Genomic DNA, 23,021 nt, shown 5'->3' on the forward strand with positions numbered 1-23,021 from the left:
GAACCCACAATACAGTACACAGATGATGTGTTATAGAGTTGTACACATGAAAGCTATATAATTTTGTTAACCAATGTCACCCAAATCAGTAAAATTTTAAAAAATGAGGATATAAAATAAAAAGAATAAGCAAAACACCTGATACTTCCAGTCATATACTTTCACATGTAGTACATGTGACTATACATGTAAACATATATAATTTATTCTTTTTATTGCTTTATGTGGTCTAAATGAACAGTGACATTATAAAGTGATTATGAATTGTGGTGATTGAGTAATAGCTGTATGAATTTATTTTAAGGAAAGAAAACATGGGAAAAATAAGGAAACATTTTCTCTTCCATACCTTGACATTTCAAACATTAGATAAACAGAATAATTTGTCAATTAAATTATTTAAAATTTAAAATTCAGCTTCTTAAATGCACTCACCATATTTCAAGGGCTCAGCCATCCCAAATGACGACCACTACTGTATTTAACGTTCATATCGTGGCAAAAGTTTCTATTGGACACTGCTACCCTACAAATTAAAAAATGAATTAAACAACCCTTGATTTTTTGTTAATCTGTAAGGGCATATTACAGGGATATACAAATACCATATTTTTACTGCAGTTGCCACACATTCATAATATAAACTGCATTATGAGCTATAATTATTATTTAGAAAACTAGCATAAATTTGTTACTATAATTCTTTATTATACTTTCAAAATATCTAAAGTCTTTTTGTTTTTTTATATTGATAATTTGTGTCCTCACCTTTGTTTTTCACATGAGTCTGCTTAGAAAACCAGCTTCTCGTTTCGTAAATTTTCTTTACTGTTTTTATGCCCTCAATTTTATTGATATGTTCTCTTCATTTTTTCTTTCCTTCCGCTTATTTAAGATTAGTTTTCTCTTCTATATTCCATTTCTTTAAAATAGAACATTCTATACTTTGGGGAGAAACTTATGGGAAAAGTTTGACTTAGAGTAAAAGTTGAGAGGAAAAAAAGTAAAAATTGAATACAAAAAAGACACTTCCTCATTACCTTTTTGCAGTTTTTAAAGATTCCTTTTCCACATCTCTCTGCCCAGAAAAATGGAATTTCTGTTGGCACTTTATCTGATTATTTTTTCTAGAGCTCAGTCAGGGTACCTGCCCTTGTTTCAAAGCTACAATAAAATATTGGAGAAATAAAAGTAAATGGATAACTCACTTCTGAATACATCGTCTCTTCAAGTTTTAACTTCCCTTCCCAATTCATCTGTGCATTGTTTATTTTTCAGAATAAAAAAATAAATACTTCCTTTTTGTATTTTGTGCAGAGATTTTGATCTGTGGGAAGGAAAGTTTCTAGTGGACTTCCTCTAACTTAACTGGCGTAGTGAGACTTGGTTGTTTTCAAAGAAATCAAAATGAGGAAAATGCAATGATATATAGTTAGTTAACACATATTTTTCATGCCCACTAGTCTCAATTCCTTCATGTAGATCCATCTGCTTTCATTCTGAAGTTTGTCCTTTAGCATTTCTTGAAATGTAGATCTTTTAACACCAAAATTATTAGCTTTCACTGAACTCAATTTAAAAAAAGTATTTTTATTGCTTTTGAAAAGCTCAATCTTAAAAATAGATTTGTGGAATGTATATTATTCATTCTTTGGTTTTTTTGAAGGTGCCATTCTCTGTATTTTTGCTTCCATTGTTTGTGTCTGTGTGAGTGTATTATAATGTATTAGCTGTCTGTTATTATAGAATAAGGTTGGTTTAATTTTTTTCTTAAATTTATTGGGGAGGTATTGGTTAATAGAATTCTATAGGTTTCAAGTATACAAATTCTATGATACATCATCTGTGTATTGTATTGTGTGTCCTCCACCAAAAGGCAAATCTCTGTCACCATATGACACCCTTTACTCTATACTATTGCCCCTCCCATGTCTACTATTATTAGCATCTTGATTTGTGTTCTTGATTGTTAGTATCTTCTATTGTTGGTTTTTAAGTGTCTCTCTTGAGTTTTGCTTCTCAGTAGCTTGACCATGATATTCCTAGCCATGTTTTTCTTTGTATTCAGCCTGCTTGAGGTTCAGTAGAGTTTGCAAAAACTTTTCATTGCATTTGGTAATGTTTTTATCGCTAAGATCCTTGGATATTTTTCTACCCTATTGTATATTCTTCTTCTTCTGAGAATCCAGTTGTGTGTATCTGGGTTCTCAAAGGAAGGATCCAGTTGCATATGTCTGGCAGTATCTTTACTGCCAGACAATGTCCTACCTGGCATTGTGCCTCTGCTCATTTATCATTCTGTTTTTTTCCTTCTGTTATTCATATCATATACTTTTATTGATTTGTTTTCCAAGCCACTGAACCTTTTCTCTGGTATTTCCAATCTGATGTGAAGCCCATCTAGTGAATTTTCCATTTCCTGTATTTTATAATTCAGCTCTTAAATTTCAATTTGGTTCTTTTTCAAATAGTTTTCATTTCTCTGCTGAGATTCCCCATATGTTTGCTCAATATGTCCATCCCTTTTTTTTAAGTCCTTGAACATAGCTATAATAAATGTAAATTCCTGTCCGGTAATTTCAGCATCTGGGTAATTTTGGCATCCATGTCTATTGGCTCCTTCATTTTTTTAAATTATAGGCCACAATTTTTATGCTTTTATACATGTTTTTCAGGTTATGTTTCACTTTGTTGATAATATATTATAGTCAGTTATAAAACATCTTACGTTAAAGAATGTTGAATTTTTTCCTGATAAGCGGTTTAATTATTTGTAGATCTTTTTGATCATTCAGACTTGATTTTATTCTTTATGAGGGTGGGCCTGTTGTTTTGCTCTTAGACTTAGAATGTAGATCTTACATTATAATAGAAGTTAGCAAACTAAGCAGGTGACAAAATCAAGTGGCCTGTTTTTGTTCACAGCTAAGAAATTTTTTTAACATTGAAAAATATTTTTTGAAAAAAGATGAATATGTGGCAAAAAATTACTATCTATGTCTTTATCGAAAATGTTTGCCAACCCTTTCTCCAATGTTCTGCTTTTTTCTCCCTTGTTTTATCTGAATGCTGAGGAGCTCAGTAAGATCTCTCTAATCTCTCAGTAAGATTTCTCAGTAAGAAAGCTGAAAATACAAAGTTTGACAAAACAAATGACCTTTGGTGTCTCTGTTCTTCTCTTAGCTCCATAGCAGCTGCCCTCTGCTAGGTCTTATGTATTCTTATCCAGTGTATCCGAAGCCCAGGCATCTGCCCAAAATCTGTCATTGAATCCTACTTGCCAATTCCTGGTTCATACCTCCACCACTCCTCACCCTCCTGCACAGATATCTCCCCTTACCCTCTTCATTTTTCTGCCACTTCAACAGCCTGGAACCATGGCGTCTGCCTTCTCAGTTTAGCAAGGCGGCTGCTCTAGCAAGGCAGAGTGCATTAGGTACAACCACCATTCACTCACCAGAGAGGGTGGCCCCCATTCGACTTCCTAGGTAAACATGGGACACAGCCTTACAATGCCTGTCTCCAACAACTGGAAGTAATTATTTGTCCAACTTAGAGTTACATATAGCAGGAAGGCAAATTGGGTGCCAGTTGCTATATTATTGTAGCCAATAACAGACATTCTCCCCATGTTTTGTATATTCTCTCTTACCCACTCTCCCAGCCTCACTGCTTTTTAACTACATTGACATATTTAAATATGAGGCATCAAACTCAGTCTCATATCAGAGACATTACTACATTCTCTTTCCTCCATCTGAAATATATTTCTCTTTGTCCTCCTGAGGCTAGCACTGTTTACATCCCAGATTAAGTATCAGTATCTCAGAGACCCTCCTTATCCACTGGGTCAGACTTGACTGGATTATTTCCCCACCTCCACTTGGTTAAAATCTGTTTTATCAACTTCAGCTTATCTGCATGGTGCAGGTCAGCAGCTGATAATTATTGTTTTACTTATTAATTTACTTGTTTATTGCTTGTCATACCTTCATGTGAATGTAGACTTCTTTTAATCAAGGTCTTTGTCAGCCTGGCTACTCACAAATTCTCAGGGTAAAACATTACCTAAAACATAACAATTAAAAAAGCAGTAATAAGAGTGAACATTGATATAATGTTTATTATCTACCAGGCAGGACAGCACAGGCACTGTTACCTGTAGCAACTAACTTAATCCTCACAAAGACTCTATGAGGCAGGTGCACCCATTCTCTGTATTTTAAATGTGGACATATTGAGACAACAAGAAGCCTTAAGCTGGCAAATGACTTACATACAATTCAATTGCAGAAACATGATAAACACTGAAAAAATAATGAATAAATCTGCAAATGATTTTATTAAGTATGTGCATGCCAGAAAGGGGATGGAAAAGGAATTGGCTTTGCATCAAGAACTCAGGAAAGCAAGAACTCAGCCTGGGGAAAGTGCACGTTTTTACAGTGTGTGTATGTGGGATCCTTGTTTCAGTGGGGTGGAAAGCTGATTTAGTTTGTATGTGAACTTTGTAAAGTTGGAACGAGAATATTTGAGAATGAAGAAGTCTGAGATTTGGAATTTTCATTAATTTAATGGAAAGTGAAGTCACTGAGGATATTGTAACATAACTGCTAAGTGAAATTGCATCTAGGTTCTGAAGGCAGAAAAAAAATAGAGTTTTATATAGTTTTATCAAGAATCATCCTACATATAAAAATATGTAATATTTTTTCCTATGTGGTTTCCCAGACATATCGTTTCAGTTTTTCATTGATAGCAATAAAAACACATATAGGATGTCTCTTTTCAAACTGGATGTTCACTGGAAAACAAACTGCAGATATAGGCATAGGGAGTGAAATTGCTTTCACATAAAAAGTCCGTGTTTCTGTTTTAATGAGTAATTTATGCAGTACCTTCTGTGTTAGCATCATCTGCTCAGCTGTCAAGCTGCCAGATAAATATAATAGACTTTCAGAATTTTGCTTCTACATTGAATCACATTTCCCATAGTTGTTCTTGACAACGTGTATAAAATCTCCATCTTCCAGTTGTCTCATGTACAATTTACGATAGCTCCATGGGAAGCGTATGTGCAAGTAGCTTTTGTGTATCTGATTATTAATTCAGGTGTCAACCTGTTTGCTCACCTTGGGTGATAGAAACCTAATATGTGTTTGTCATTGTAGTTGCTGAGAGAGTTACCACAGAATGAGCATCCCATGAGTAAACCATACTAGGAAGCACACCATGCTACAATGCCACTCTCTCTGTTTAAAGGAGACACGATAATTGAAATATTTAGGTAAGATTCAATATAATGTACATAACAATTACATATAAGTTATAAAGCCTGCAAAATAAAACTTAAATATAGTACCTCTACCTCTAGCACATCTAAACCAATAATATTATTTAAATCAGGAGTTGATAAACTTTAATATGTGAGTTTAATTAGTCTTGTTGTCTGTTCTGATAAATAAAGTTTCTTTGAAACACAGTTTACACAATGTTTACGACTACTTAGTGCTAGAGTTGAATAATTGAGACAGAGCCCTTATGGTCCGCAAAGGCTCAATATATTCTATAAAGTCTTTAATAATTTTGTTTTGCATTTTTTATTGTTGTTCAGTTACAGTTGTCCCACCTTTTCCCCCATTGCTCCCCCATCCCACACCCCCCACTCCAACAGTCAACCCCTCCCCATTGTCCATGCCCATGAGTCCTCTATTCATGTTCCTTGGCTTGCCCCTTGCCCTTCTTTCCCTTGTTATCCTCTTCCTCCTTCCCCTCTGGTCACTGTCAGTTTGTTCTTTATATCCAAGTCTCGGGTTCTATATTGCTGACTTGTTTGTTTTGCTGATTAGGTTCCACTTATAGGTGAGATCATATGGCATTTGTCTTTCACCACCTGGCTTATTTCACTTAGCATAATGCTCTCCAGTTCCATCCATGCTGTTGTGAAGGGTAGGAGTTCTTTCTTTCTGCTGCGTGGTACATTTAAAAATGCTCAACATCACTAGCCATTAGGTGGATGCAAATTAAAACCACAGTGAGATACCACTTCACACTGGTCAGAATGGCCATTATTAATAAATCAATAAACAAGTGCTAGCACGAGGTTGTGGAGAAAATGGAACCCTAGTGCACTGTTGGTGGGAATGCGAACTCCTGCAGCCACTAGACAACAGCATAGAATTTCCTCAAAAAACCAAAGAGGGAACTGCCTTTCAATTTAGTGGCCCTACTGCTGGGATTATACCCTAAGAATCCTGAACTACAAATTCAAAAGAACCTATGCACCCCTATATTCATAGCAGCATTATTTACAATAGCCAAGTGCTATTTAGGCTGTTTACAAACAGCCTAAGTGCCTATATTCTACAGTCTTTAACAGACAAAGTTTGCCGACCTCCAACCCACGTACAGTTGACCCTTCAACAATACAAGTTTGAACTGCATGGGTCCACTTATATTTGGATTTTAAAATACATACTATAAATATATTTCATTTTTCTTATGATTTTCTTAAGAACATTTTGTTGTCTTCTCTAGTTTATTTGTTGTAAGAACAGAGTATATAATGCATATAACATACCAAATATGTGTTAATTGACTATTTACACTGTCAGTAAATCTTCTGGTCAACAATAGGCTATTACTGATTATGTCGGGGGAATCAAAAGTTATATGTGGCCATCAAAGAACAGGTACAGAGGACCCGTGGGCAAAGCCAAAGGATCGAGGGTGGGAAGTGGGGGTGGGCGAGGCTGGGAAAAGTGGTGATGGCAGAAAATGGAGACAACTATATTCAAACAGTATTAAAAAATGATTTTAAAAAGTTATATGTGGATTTTTGTGCCAGAGTGAGCATCCCCAACACTAACTGTGTTCAAGGGTCAAGTGTGATGGGACAGACGTGTGCATAATCATACCGCCATCCATGATACATAAATACTGAATATTTAGATAAGAGGGAACTTTTCTTAACTACTTTATAAAAGTTTCAAAATAAGCACTAGCATTATTAGTTCTGCAAACAAACCTGTCAGGTCTCTATTGTTGTTATAAGCATTTTAAAGGTCAGCAAGAGGCCAGCTCTTGAATAGCAGCCTGGCTGCTATTAACAGCAAAATCGTTGAAATGAAATATTTAAGCTATACCAACAGAGATTGAATTCAGATTCCTGAAATTACTATTTACATGGTCCTGGGCAAGCATCTTAATGTTTTCTGTTTCATACTCTTCATCTATAAACTCAGGATAACAAACTTCATAAGGTTGCTTGGCATTAAATATTAGTCAACAATGAGATGGTCTTAGAAAGATAATTTAAATGTAAAAATGGGAGAGACTGACAGTTATCAGAGGGGAGGAGTTAAGAGGGGACTGGATGACAATAGGTGGAAGGATGAGCCATGGAACATGCACGTATAGCCAGCAGACACAGACAACAGTGTGCTGATGGCCGTAGGGAAGGGGAGGCAGAAGTTCGGTGGGGTTGAGCCAAAGGCCCGGATATGGGGAGAGGGGGATGAGGACATCTGTAATAGTGTCAAAATAAAATCAAGAAAAATACAAAGTAATAATAATAGATATTATTATGTTATTTTTATTATCAGAAATGCTGGCTTTTTAAATTTTTATCTTTATTATATTTCTCCATTACCATGCAGTCCCCTAATACCCCCATACCCCAACAATTACCACATTTAAATCTTCCAATACTATAATTTCTACAGATTCTTTCCATTGTACTACAGCAACTTCCCAGTTGTACATTTTAAATTGTCTGACTCTCTCAGATTGTTTTTGACACCAGAGGTATTTTCTGTGTCTATGGGGATATGGTTAAGTTATATCAATAAACAGAAAGTAAACTTTGCGTTGTCCATGGCCAATTATTCACGAAATATCTGTAGTTTTCAAACACCTATAGGATTTTCATCTTGATTCTTTTCTACTGTCCCCTTAAAATCAAAATATGTTTATATATACTAAAATATAAAATTATTTTAAATAAGCCCTCAAGGCATAAATTTTATTTATTTTTAGTGGTTTGACAGTGTTTAGTCAAATAGCTCTTTTTTATTATTTACAAATACCATGAGTACAAGTCAAACCTAATTCTAAAGTTGCTCTTTAAGGGAAAAATGGGTATTTGTTTCCCAGGTTTTGTGTATACAAATTGCTACATGCCTCTAAATTGAGATGATCCAGTGCTTTCTCAGGATCAAAATATTGGATAGTGTACCAATTATTCTCAAGAGAGGAATAGCTTCATCTGTTTGCCAGGCCGACAAATGAAATGCCACACTCTAAATTCAGTGGCTTCTTTTGGCTCAAGAACTTACCTTAAATTATATATTAACACACTCTTGATAATTACTAGCAAGCCTAATAATAACACAGAGCAAGATTAGTCTTCAAAATTATCTCATTAATGACCTTTAGCATCTTGGGCATTTTTCCATTGCCAAGACAAGAGCTATTTTTTGTAATATTTAGAAAAAGAGATTGGTTTAGCTTAAGAAAGCATTTAGTGTATATAACTAGAGAAACATTCTATCAGAAAAGAATAACTATTTTTTAATTCTATGAGAAGTATCATGAAAATTAGGGAATCTATTACTACTTCTAAGTAATTAAAATGATCTGTGATATAATTAAATGTGTAATGAAAAGTTAATTGGAAATTAGAATATATTAAGCACAAAAAACAATCAGTTTAACTTATTATGTAAAATGGGTATTTTCTGCAGTGCCCATATAAATGAGCTATATAATAAAATGCAAATAAATTTTTTATTTATTATGAAGTTTTATTTATAATAATATTATCTGATATTATTCATAAAATCATTAGGAATATACAACATTACTTCTTCTTTGTCAGAAAAATAATTTGGTTATCCAACTAATCATTGTTAAATAGATATATGTATGTATGTCTGTGTATGTGTTTTGCTAGAAAGAAAAATTTTGTGAAAAAGATTGTGCCTCCCTGGCTGATGTAACTCAGTGGATTGAGTGCAGGCTGCCAACCAAAGGGTCACTGGTTCGATTCCCAGTCAGGGTATATGTCTGGGTTACGGGCCAGGTCCTCCATGGAAGCCACATGAGAGGGAACCACCCATTGATATTCTCTTTTCTCTCTCTCCCTTTTTTTTCTCTCTCTCTCTCAAATACAATTATTTCCCTTCTCCTCTATCTAAAAATAAATAAATAAAATCTAAAAAATGAAATTGTGCCTAGTCTTAGAAAACCATAAAGGAAACTAAAAAAAAAAGTCCTGAACACACTTAACTCTCAAATCGGTAACGTGGCACATTCTTTTTTTCAATACTGTTCTACAGAGCATGACATAGTCTTTTATTAGTATGTATTGAATACTTGCTAGTTTTAGGCACTCTGCTGGGCATTTGGGCAAATTCATTATAATAAATGTGGGATGTCCTGCCCTGTAGGTTTAGCAGTGCAGGCTGCTAAACACCAGCCAGCATCACAGGCAAGGCTTGGGACTAACTCCAGATTGAGGATAGGGCACTTATATTGATGTCTCAGTCTTCTGTTCTTCTTTATTCTAATTGCCAAGATTTAACTTCTGTGAGCATTAATTTTTAGGAACTCTTCTCAACTCTACTGAAGAGGTGAGTAATGAAATGGAATGAGTTTTTATGTACTTTCTTAGTATAACTAATAAAAAAGAAAGATTATGTTTTGTTTTATTGACTACAATTTTCACTACATCTATAAAAAGGTCCCTCTGTTAATACGCGCAGGCCCAGGGAAAATCCCAGAGACTGAAAATCTGCCTCTGTAAGCAGTGGGTGGGGAAAGACCAAGAACAGAGTCTGACTACTCCAATCAGGCAATTACTAGAGTTTATTAAGGGAACTTACACTTGAGGCACATCTTGGGTGGAGGCAAGAAAAAGTGGGTATCCTCGGCACCACATGGCAGGTTCTAAAGAATTACATAGAGCAGGGCCGGATGGAGAGGGGTCCTAGTGACCAGCCCCAGGTAAAGGGAACACACTTCAGGTGCTCACCCAAGGCAGGGAACAAGCCTTTTCCAGAAATCTTGGAGAAGAGGGGAGGGGTTGCTCAGAGAGTCTCTGAGGGCATTTATGGGAAGTAATATCTATTCTGGTCAGAACCCGTCAGTCCTCTGTCCTTTGTTCCATGCTATGTAAATAGCATATCTGTTTAAAAACTTTTCCAAAATTGCAATTGCTGATGATTTATTTTTAAATACATTACTTTGTAAAGATAAAACAATGAAAATGACTGCTAAAAATATCTCCTTTTCATTTATAAACTGTTACCAATTCCTTTAAAATGCTAACTTAAATATTTAAAGGACTAAGAAGAGTTTATACATCTCTTTTTTAAAACCTTAGAAGGCGGTCAGAAAAAGGAAATGCTGCTGAATATTGCATATATAGATAGAAAGATATCTTACAACTTGAAAATTCAATGAGGAACATACTGGCAAGTGTTTGCTACTCTTTCACAGTTAATTGAGAATTGCATCAGTCACTTTGAAGTCAGTCATTTTATTTTCTTTTTCTCATATAGTAAGGGTACAAAAAGCATTAATTAGCTAGGGATGCAAGTGTTGCAATTAGGAAGCATTTTATGTATTTAACCAACCAATGAGAAGACCTCAGGTGTGCTTCCATTTCACAGGCATTTGGTAATTTGTTACACCACAGACCTTAGCGCGTGCAGTTTGGACCCACACATGCAGCAGAAAGCCACAGCTGCATTTTTCCCCTCAATCTTTATCTTTCCTATCTCTCTTGCCTTGAAAACCTATGATGAGCCTGCCCACTCATTCATAGAGTACCCAGGAGTCCAGCCAGATGGAGGGCACGTAACAACCACCAGCCATGAAAATGAATGATAAAAAGCAGACAAAATTTGCACTGAGGCATGAGTACCAATGGTTTGCTATTTTTAAAGTATTTAAAAGAACTGTGTTAGCTATAAATGTATTTAAAAGAATTGAGAAGCGGATAGACCCAAAGTGAGTATTTTTCATATGTTTATTCATGTAATATATGTGTTGGTGCATTGGCTAGTATAACTTAATAATTTAATTTACCTGGAGTAAATCTATATTCAATAGGTAAAACCACTATTTTAGTTGTTATGGATGATTTTACTGATAAAATATATTAATTGACATTTTTATGTATACATGTATTATAATAGTAATGGTTAAAATGCTTTCCTCTCAAAGGAGGCTGGTATCCATTTTCATAAAATGATTTTGAATTTATATATATTTTTAACTCCATCAGATGTGCTAGAAACATTAACATCAATTGTCTTATAGGCATTATTGAATGGTAGCTATCAATAATCCAGAAACTTCAGACATATTGACTATGCATGCAAGGTGTGTCCTAGATTCTCACCTACATACATTTACCAGTAAGGCAGGTAAGAATGGTATTTCACTTTAACTAAACCTTTAAAAAATGAACACCCAGGTCAGGCCTTATGTTATTTAAACATTTTGCATTAGCTTAAGTAGTCACTGGATGTCAGTATTGTTTCACTAAAATCTCTTTTCAGGTATTATTTTTGACCAGCAAGTTTATAATTCTTAAGTATTATCAAAATTAGTTTCCTACCATATTTTAACCTTAGGAACAAAGGAAAAATGTATGTGATAAAAGATGAAAACCTCTTAGAAAATGCATGAGAAGTTGTATTTAAATAGTCAAGTTTCTATTATGTATAGATCACACCATTTGAGGCAAAATAAAAACCTAGTAGTAAAGAACTAATCCTTTCTGCCACCAAAATGCCCACAGATTGACCAAGATAGGCCTCCTCAAAGGAACAGTGAGACAAAAAAGTCTTATTTTCATTTTTTTCCTTCCTTCCTTCCTCCTTCCTTCCTTCCTCTCTTCCTCTCTCTCTCTCTCTCTTTCTTTCTTTCAAGTGTGGAGTTAGCTTTACTTTAGCATATTCGATAATATTTATGTAAAAGTTTAATTATAGTTTACTAAAGCCTTTCTTTCAATATAAACATATTTTTAAAACTTAACCTGAATTCAGTTTCACACATGTAAACCACATGATGATCGCCATGAAATGATTCCACAGTGATACCTGTAGTTATTTTGATTACACATAACTAATGAGTGCACAGGAAGCACAGTGACATCCGTGTTTCATCTATACATTCATCTATCGAATGGGAAATTTGTCTTCATTTCACTATAATATGTACAGAAATCTTCCCAACAAAAGGAAAGAAAAACTCCAGTGCACTAGATGTGCCCCCAACCATAACTCCCTTTATTTGCTGTGCTTGGTGGAAGAATGCTCTGAAAACAGTTTCCTGAGAGCACTTAGAACATGTTCAGAGTCGAGCTCCTACCTCAGGAGAAAGAGAAAGATGGATGCAGCAGAAGCGCACATCACAGCCAGCTGCTGAAGAGCAGGCGAACAGGGCTTGTTGACTTCCACATAGTTCAATAAATGTATAGTCTGAAGACAAAACCTTGATGAAACACTAACCAAAAAAGAAAACACTCAGAAATAATTACCTTGAAGGGTAAAAATATTATGGATTAGGACAATATTCTACTCATAGAAGTAGATTAAAGTGGATCTGGACTATTCCATATCTATATTTGTTTTGGTTTCATCATTTCATAATAAAAAAAACAAAAAATAATCTCTAATTTTAGAAAATATTATATTCCCTTTAAAATAAATCACACATTTCATAGAATGAAATTGTATATGTAAAAATATTCAGTGTCCTGCATGTTTATCATCATCTTAGACATCTGTCTTTTGGATTTTACATCTTTTGGATGTTGATGCCAAGGCTGACACAACCAGGGAATTACAGAATCTTTTAAAGCAATGGTTCCCAAACCTTTATATCTTAAAAAATATAAAGAGCTCCAAAGAGCTTAGGTTTACATGAGTTTTATATATGCACATTTGCCAATTTAGAAATTGAAATTTAGATATTTTAAAGCAATCATTTATTAACTCATTTAATAATAAACACAATTTAATTGCATGTTAAATACATATTTATGAAAATAATTGTATTTTCCCAAATTGAAAAATCAACGAGAAGTTTACCATTTTTTGTATTTCTGCAAACAAGTTTGTTATCTTACCCAAAAGCAAACAGCAGGATTCTCATATCTGCTACCACATTCAATCCATCATGAAGTATTGTTTTGGATGGCATATATGAAGAAAATCCTGCTGCATACAGACATGTGATTGGAAAAGGGAGGATTATTTTAATAGCCATTCTGAATAACTATGAACGTTCTCTTGTACTTTACCAAAACCCAATAAGCAGTATTTCTTTAAAAGACAGTTGCAATGTGAAATGCAGAATGACATAAATGAAACTTTCCTACTCCACCGTATTAGAATTCATTGGTCTATATCACACATTGTATTGATTTTTAAACTAATGCATTATTTTGTAATATGCATTAATCACGTAGAAAATATGTGCTCACTGAGTTATGCAAATGTTCTAAAGGTTAGCAGATTTTATGTAATATTGTTCATGTAAGCATAGATCTCATCAGAAAAGAAGCAGTGGAACAAGCCAATGGGGGGTGGTCCATGTTTTCCATATTCTTAAGTTTGGCTTAAAATTTTCAGTTTTATAATTGGTCATGAGTACAGTGCTTACTTCATTCATTTCTTAAATATCTGTCAAATACCTAAAACCAGATACCATAATTTGAGCGTTGATCATTCTTTCAAATAAAATGCTGTTTTAAAAGAGGGGCTATTTCAGCTTGCAACTCAAATCATTGCAGAAGCATGTGGGACTCTTCCCCTGAAATAGCCATACCACAGGCATTCACTAGGAGTGCTTGATGTGGATATTTTTCTCAGCCAACTAAGAGTCCTCCTCCCAAACTACGGGATTCAAATAGAGAGATGCAGCAAATATGGAGATTGACTATAGCTCCAACGACCTGCTCCTACTCAGAAACATCAAACACCAGAGACTCCTTGGATTGCAAATTGTGGGAAAATCACTGTAGGGTGTTTTACAGAAAAAAAAAAAACAGAAACTTGTTGACCTCTGATTTAAAGCCATCTGACACATAAAGTACCTCAGCAATGTAGTACCTATTTCAAAATGCCAAAGTGAAATAGCTTTTCAAATGATAGTATTTCTTCATTTTCCTATATTTCCTTATTTTTATAAAATTTAGTATAAAAAAATAATTTTCACAAAAAATTTTAATCACTCAGCATGTGCTATTTCTGGAAGGGCTGGTGTTATTCTGAGTATATTAGATTTTCACAGATTTTACAAATATGCTATTCTGAAAGTAAGTGTAGATAAATGTAAATGATTTATAATTCTATTTCTTACCCCTTGAAAATAAATATCTGAAGAAAACTTGTGCTAGAGACTAAGGATAAACACAAATAAATTTAGTCAACTGTGCCAAATTTATTTTGAAAATAGCTGGTTAGGTTTTATTGATTGAAAAATAATAACTGTTTCCTTAAATACAAGTTATTTAATGGATTCAATCATTTGTATTCTCATATTATTGGTACTTATTCATTATTGTACTTTTGAAAGTATAGTAGAAATAATATATCACTGAATTTGAAGAAACTTATAAAACATTTTGCTTTTAACATGAGGCTAAATTTCAAGTTACTTGTACAGTTCCTACATACTACCCTATGGCCTAAATAAAAACATATAATTTCTAAGTCAATTAACTCCTTGCCTGAAAGTAATTGAGTGAATAGTCAATCCTTTTAAGTAACTCAAATATTAAGTTATTTGATACTTAATGGGTGCTTAAGTATCACTTAAGTGATACTTACTCACTTGGTGGGTGCTCCACCAAGGCAGCCATCATGGATCTTCGCCTGCTGACTGCATGCAACACTACTAACTACCACGGCACCAAATCCACATATCCCTTCCTCTTCGTGCAGCCTGAGCCTTCGAGCTGCCCACTGGGAAGACAGAGAATGAAATGGACCACTCCTGCTCATGTTATAATTTATGTTTAATTGTACCTTGCAAAAACAAAATAAAAATTGTGTACACTGTGCTGTATGAAACTAGTAAAGGACAAGTGTGAAGTGATCCTGAGTTTGTCCTTGACGTGTAAAACAAAGATTGACTCCAGGTTACCTTATTTGCAGAGCTAAGGAGTCAGGGTAGCCCTGAGCACCACAGGAAGTGAGTCAATTGGGCTGTCCTCTAAAGGGATTTTTAAAAAATATTTCGTATGGTTTATCAGGATTGGTCTCTGGTTGTTTATGGATGTGCAATGCCAGGATTGTCAGATTAAGCAAATAAAAATACAAGGTGCCCAGGGGCATTTGACCTGTAGATAAACTGCAAATATTTTTTTTAGTTTAAATATGCCTCATACAAACTTTGGCAGATATATCTATATGAAAAGGTGTTTACTGTTTATTTTACTACACTTGATCTTAGCCAAAAGGCCGAGAAGCGATTATTGTTTACTTTAAATTTAAACATATCTGGGCATACTGTATTTTATCTTGCAGCCCTCTACCACAGTCATTATTTTCTCCCTTCTCTGTTTCACTCTGTCTCACTAATTTGTGATTCTGGACTCACCTCTCAAGTAAATGGACACTCTAGTCATCCTATCAAGGTCTTGTGTTGGGGAAATTTTGCAAAACATGTGACTAGCTGATATAGCAATTGAAGCAAAACAAAATTAGAAGGGAAATAAGATTCAGTAAGGGCTGGGTTAAAGACAAACCAGTGAGAACTGGCTACATTTAGTGACTCTTGTGCATATGAAATAGATGAATAAGCCACTAATAGTCAATCCTCTCCCCACATAATGTTCCGGTACTTGTGAGAATGATTGCTCTTTGACTGTGAAGATTACTTGGTTCTTGTTTTTTATATTTAATTATTATTATTGAAGTAGTATTATTATAGTTAGTTGCCTTAGCTTGTGTGGCTCAGTGGATAGAGCACTGGCCTGTGAGCCAGAAGGTTGCTAATTTGATTCCCAGTCAAGGAACATGCCTGGGTTGCAGGCTAGGTCCCCATTGCAGGGCTTGAGAGAGGCAACTGATCCCACATCGATGATTCTCTCCCTCTTTCTCCCTCTCATGCACTCTCTTGAAAAATAAATAAATACATAAATAAATAAATAAATGCAATCTTTTAAAAAGAAATATGAAAATAAATCAATTATAGTTAGTGAAACAATGTCATATTTTAAGGTGTACAGCATAGTGATTTAACATCCATATATCTTACAATGTGATTAGCACACTAGGTCTAGCCACCGTCTGTCACCATACAAAGTTATCACACTATCACTGAGTATATCCTCCTTGACCTTTATCACCTGTCCTTCCACCCCACTCCTCTCTGGCAACCATTGGTTTGTTCGTTGTTACTATGAGACTCTTTTTGTTTTGTTTTGATTTTTTTTTGCTCTGTTTTGACTAAAACCTAGTTGCAGCAACTAACCTCATTTTGACAGGGAGAGCAACAATAGCAAAGCACATGGGAACAAAAAATCCCAACCAAGGAAATAAAGTTTTAGACCTCTGTCTAGGGAAATAGTCACGGGAGAGGGACAAAAATGTGAAATGATGGCAGGACAAGTAGCTCACGAGATCTCCTAGGGCCATCTGTCATAGAAGGGTTCACTTGGGTGAGCAATACTTCCTCTGACTTCTAACTATTGGAGCTTGAATTGCAGTAGTTCTTAGATGCTCTAACAAATACTGCATAGTATGTTTGACAGACAAGAGGATGCATTGATAAACAGGTTTTTAAAAAGTCATGGAAATACAAATATTGATAGCATCTCCTTTTTGAGAGGTGAGATGTTTATTCCAATACTATCATAGAATACATCAGTGGTATAGATATTAATGAGTGAGTAGGAGACTGAGCCACAACTATTGAGTCAGCTAGGGTACAACAAAATCTGTGCTTAACCAGGTTCTAATTGAACCTGCTAATTGAGAATTTCTTGTGTTACTGAAGCGGTGAGGTGAGCTGTGATAAAATTCAAGGGCTCAACCTCCCTGGAGGGTGAGAGGATATTGGGTTCTTTTCTTTAAAGAAATGGTGCGAGTAGGTGTATTGATACCTTCAAACTTTTGATACAATAGAGCTGTCTGGCCAGTAAAATGAACAGCAATTGGTCTCCATGACTTTCAGTCCTGAGGGGAGTCGTTCCCCAGCCACATCATTGTCACAGCCACTAAAGAGAGGAAATACAGCAAGCAAGTTGGAGGGAAGTTGAACAAGCCCGGTTGACTCACTAACATTTTCTTTTCTACCTGAACTCAGGAGGTATCCAGAATTGTTTGCTTTACATTAGAAGGAATAAAATATATTTTTGCCATGTTAGTCAAAGATATTTTAATGCCCTGGTATATTGTCATAATTTAATGAAGAAAGATTTGACTATAAAATTACTACCAGAGCTGATATTAATTGTAAATTAGTAAAAACCAATTTCTAAGAAAGAATGCATTCTTCATTGGATAGGTGGTATGAGACTTTATGTCCTTGGTTTGCCTAACAAATCAGGTCAAAATATAAAGGAAATGTTGAATGTTTATATTTTTATGAGATTAAATGTATTAACTATAGAGATCCATGTTATTTAGTCTTTAATAAGATCCAGAAGGAGAGTGAAAGCAGTGGTATTTGGAATGAGGGACCCAATGCTGACTGGTGATGAACCCGCTTACTGCTTACATTGTGACACACAAGTACCCCAGCTTCACCTTCTACCAGTCACTGAACTTGGTCAAGTTACACTCTTCTTGGTGTCTTAGTCTCCTCATGCATAAGATGAGGATAATAGAGTCTCCAAGTCTGTTATGATCAATAGATGATTAATATATATGAAGAGTTTTCAACAGACTGGCACCTAAGAAATGTTCAGTAAATGTCAGCCATTGGTTTGCAGGTGACATTGCGCTTACTGAACGTAGGCATTTAATCACTGAGAACAGAGGTTTCAATAATACCCCGAGTGATGTCATAAACAAACAAACAAAAAGATTCACCTGAGGAAGAAGCAGATTAAAAACAAAGTCACATATTAAATATGCAGGTGGTATAATCAGAAACATGAATAAAGAATAAGGGTGGATCCAAAGGTATTCATATAATTCACAGTGAAGGCACAGCTGATACCTTAGTCTGACTAAATCTTTAGGCAATTTGTCTCCAGAAATGAGGTATGAGAACAATGATAAAAATAATTTTCTTTTCTTCAGGGGGTGGAGAGATAAGGAGTCATTTTTATTGAAGTACAATTTATATACAACAAACTTCACCCATTTTAGTATATAATTCCATAGGTTTAACTAATGTCTACAGATGTGTATCTGCTGTCCTATACAAGATATAGGATATTTTCATCATACAAAATGTCAATCATTTATACATAACATTTTCCCTTCGCCCTTGTCCCCTAGCTGTCACTGATCATCATTTTGTCACTACAGATTTGCTTTTTTCAGAATGTCATATAATCTGAGTCATACAGAAAATAGTTTTAGTTTATGGTTTGTTTGACATAGCACTAAGTTTCTAAGCTTCATGCATGTTTTGCAGGAGTTATTGCAATGTTTTCTTAACTGAGAAGGAGTATGCCTTAAAGACAGCCATCTAATTAATGAGTTTATACCATACTTAGCTAATGACTAATTAAATGTCCCTCACCAATTAATTAATTGGGAGCCAGGATTTTTCTAAGTACAAACCATACCTTGTGTTTATGATATGTTTACACTAATCTCTAAAGCAGATTCAGTGACATACTATATTTGTCATTACAATTCAGCTTCTGCAGAGTACGAGCTTAAGGAAGAATTTGTGATGTCAGAGAAGTTTCCAAAAAACAATTCTTGTTCTTATAAAACCTCATCATAGGCTTCTCATGTGAACTTTCTTCAAAAGTGAAATAAGCCTGTCAGAGAAAGACAAGTACCATATGATTTCCCTTATATGTGGAATCTAATGAAGAAAATCAACTAACAAAATAGAAACAGACTCATAAATTGTGAACAGACTGACAGCTGGCAGAGGGGAGGAGAGTTATGGGGCTGGGTGAAAAAGGTAAAGAGATTAAGAAAAAGAAAACTTCAGATACAGACAACAGCTTGGTGATTACCAGAGTGGAAGTTCAGGTGGGAAAGGTAGAAGAGAGTAGAGGGTGATAAATGATGATGGAAGGAGACTTGACTTGGGGTGATGAACACACAATACAATATAGAGATGATGTATTATAGAACTGTACACTTGAAACATATGTAATATTTATTACCAATGTCATCCCAATAAATTCCATAAAAATTTTGAAATGAATCAAAATAAGTTCCAGAATTAGCAATACAGTAATATCTTTCATCTAGTATAATATGTACATAACTTATGTTAAGAAATTAATTTCCCTGGCCTGACTGGTGTGGCTCAGTTGGTTGGCCATCGTCCAACATCGTCCTCCAAAGAGAAAAATTTCTGGTTCAGTTCCCATTCAGGGCACATGCTTGAGTTGCAGGCCAGTTCCCAGATGGGGAGAATGCAAGAGGTGAACAATGTTTGTCTCACACACCAATATTTCTCTCCATTTTTTTCTCCCTCACTGCCCCTCTCTCTAAAGATAAATACATACAATCTTTTAAGAAAAGAAACTGATTTTCCATATAGATGAAGTTTATTAGTTTAACCAGAGCCATATCTTTACCTTTTATTTTGATGAGAATATTTTTGTATTGCATTACATACTTAAGTGCTTTCAGAGATATTTCTGGAAGATCATTCAACCTTTTCTTAATAACTATAGTAAGTAGAATGACTTGCTCTTTTTATTCTGTGATGTTACTGGCATTTTCTTTTGATTTTTATTTATTTCCTCTGTTCCTCTTACTTTCATCAGTAGCTCTGGGGCCTTTGCCAAGTGCCACTGGTGACTGCTGATAGTGTGACCTGGGAAAACAGCTCTCACACTTATTGTGGTTGTATGTGAAGTTCACTTGGACAAAAATATACAAATTATTGAAGTCAGTATAAGGGGGTTAATAAAGTTGAAAAAACATATCTATCACCCGAGTTAGGAACATTTACATACTGCAATTAAATTTTTCTACATTGCAATTTCAGCATTGTTCTATTCTTCTAGGTGATATTGAATTGAATAGAATTTTTACCATTAAGGAATTTATAATTTAATAGGATGGAGATAGAGACTAATTTAATGATTACAACTGAGAGTGATGGATTCTATCACAGTGGTATGGCCAGGCAAGAGTCTTCAATCCAGGAACTTTAAAACAGGCATTAAATATACACATATTATAATTGCTATTTAGCAGTTCATAATTCTTGTTTTAGTTTGCTTGTTACCTGTCAGTTGTGTTCCAGGGTGTTAACATTGCCAGAAAAATGACTTTGGGGTAAGTCGAGTATTATTTCTTATACTCTTCAAACCAACGTTGTTTTCATATTGGCAAAATTTGTTTTATTTTGTGTGGCCCACCAAGATGTCCCTGAATAATATCTGTCTCTCTCCTGGAATAGAACCTAAAATACTTTTATTAAAATAATTTTACAAAAACATATGCAGGTGTGCAGAAGACAGACAAAATTAACTCATGAATCATTGAATTTTTTTAAGTAAATATAATTTTCATAAGCAAAGCATGGCTTAACACTTTGCTTTGGATTCTATATAACTGCATAAATAGTTTATATATTTAGCCCCAGTAATGAGTCATAATAGTAATAATAGTATACTCTAAAATATACTTAGAAAAAATGTGACTTATAATTAGCTAAGAAGATAACTATTAGGCAGATGCAGTTTCACTAACGTGGAATGTCCTATATTAAATCATGTAATATGATTTTGAAATTCTAGATCTGAATGCTATCTATTATGCCTAATTTTATCATAGATTGATTATACTGTATATAGGCAATAATATTTTAATCAAAAACTGAAAATATGTTGTCCATACCCATAAATAATAGCATTTCTTTGCCTCTCCCAATTGTTCCAATAATTAGATCCTTTTCATAATACACTGAGGTATACTGAACTCAAAAGTTTCAAACAATTTCTTTCACAAAAAAGCGTTTCATAAAAACAGTCAAAATGTTTGGGGAGGGGGAAATCCCATCATGTGTCATTCAAGCTACTGAATCTTGGGCTCCAGTCTTTGAGATTATCTATTTGTTTAACAGCAGCTTATCTCGTATCCTAATTAGTACAAACACACAGCTTTAAATGGTGTTAAGTATTATAAAGACCAGGACACAGTGTTTAAGGGCAGATCGCAGGAGACAGCTACTGAAAATTAGGTAGTGAGTGGGGGCTCCTCTGAGGAAGTGCAATTAAGCTGGCGTTTGAAGAGTAGAAGTTAGCCACGCTAAGACATGAGGAATTGGGTCTGAGGTGGATATGCAGTGTTTATGGAGCAGAAAGGACTGGCGGCATTTTAGGAATCTCTGGAGGCCCAGTATAGCCTGAACATGAAAATGAAGAGCCAGGAAGGTGAGTGAAAACATGCACATCTGATAAGACATTTGCATTTATTCCAAGTGAAATGCAGACAGAGGAATGCATGATCATGTTGCCATTTTATCAGATGAAGAGATCTCGACGTAAAGGGCTCTGTGGCTTTTGAACTGTACAAAGGGCAGTCTTGGAACCAGAGTGAAAGTGACAAGACCTTTTAGGAGGGTTTTCCAATCTAGGTCAGAGGTGACAATGCCCTTATTTAAAAAAAAAAAAAAAGGATACGAATGCTTTGTAAAAAGTCCACATTTGGAAGGCTTGAAGCTTTTCAGATACTAGGGAATATGTTAGAAGACTCCTCAAAAAGTATTGGTCTTGTTTCTCTTTTGGTCCCTCGTGAATGCTACATTCACCTCCACTTGCCAATGCTTAACTTGCCATTGGTACTTATCTTAACGTTCCCAATGTTACAATATAGCCTTTCTGATTTATATTCATTAAGTTTCTAGTTTTTCTTATGTGTTTTTCCAATTGAATTACTCTTCAAGGCAACAGGCACTGCTTCTATTAATGTTCTGCTATAGACTTTAGCCAAAATGCACTACAAACAAGAAGAAATGCAAGTGCTTCTTCAGCTGCAGTTTCTTATTTTAGATAGTGCAACAACCCATAACTACCAAAAATGGGGAGCTCATTTATTTTTTTAGTTGTGTTCTAGTTTTTCTCATTTTTCCCCAATCTAAACCACATAGTAAAAAGTATTCTATCTAATAAGATATGTCTGAAATTTTGAGACTAAGTGTTCTAGTGATACTACACTTCATTTTTTTAAAGATCTTTATTTATTTTTAGAGAGAGGGGAAGGGAAGGAGAAGGAGAGGGAGAGAAACATCAATATGTGGTTGCCTCTCACATACACCCCACTGGGACCCTGGTCTACAACCCAGGCATGTGCCCTAGACTGGAATTGAACTAGTGACCCTTTGGTTCATGAGCCCACACTTAATCCACTGAGCTCTGAGAGCCAGGGCGATACTACACTTCATTTAAAAGTATTCCCAGCAATGGTGCCCAGGTCCTTAAAAGACTCCATGGATGAGAATATTTTATTCTATAATCAATTCAGTTTTACATTAGCTTCTTTGACTCTGAAAATTGCCCATCTTCACTCACAGCAAATTGATTGTGTAAAGGTCCCAAACTGTCAAATTCAGAGTACACATTAAAACTAAGGATATTTTCTGCAGTTCACCAACCTAATTAACATGATCAGTCAGCTAAGCAAAACATCACACCATCAAGTCAATTGTCAGGGTCATTTCAGGTATTTTTAGATTAATGTCTTGAATAACATACAAAAAGTGATGTTGATATTTAGGAAAAAATAATAAAAATTGTAACTGAAGAAGAGTAGTCCTGTCAGTTTCATCTTTATAGTCTAACTATGATAAATTTAATCTAGATATGAGCAAATGAATTAATGGACCTTTGGATATTCAACCCAAAA

General features: G+C 34.9%; 1 pseudogene; it reads right to left on the minus strand.

Moving 5' to 3' along the window:
* Positions 1-15,287: 15,287 nt before the first annotated feature.
* On the minus strand, positions 15,288-15,491 carry LOC118989050 (uncharacterized; annotated as a pseudogene).
* Positions 15,492-23,021: the final 7,530 nt, after the last annotated feature.

Source organism: Sturnira hondurensis, unplaced genomic scaffold, assembly GCF_014824575.4.
Source record: "Sturnira hondurensis isolate 20B ecotype Veracruz unplaced genomic scaffold, ASM1482457v3 Scaffold0006413, whole genome shotgun sequence".
Taxonomy (NCBI): domain Eukaryota; kingdom Metazoa; phylum Chordata; class Mammalia; order Chiroptera; family Phyllostomidae; genus Sturnira; species Sturnira hondurensis.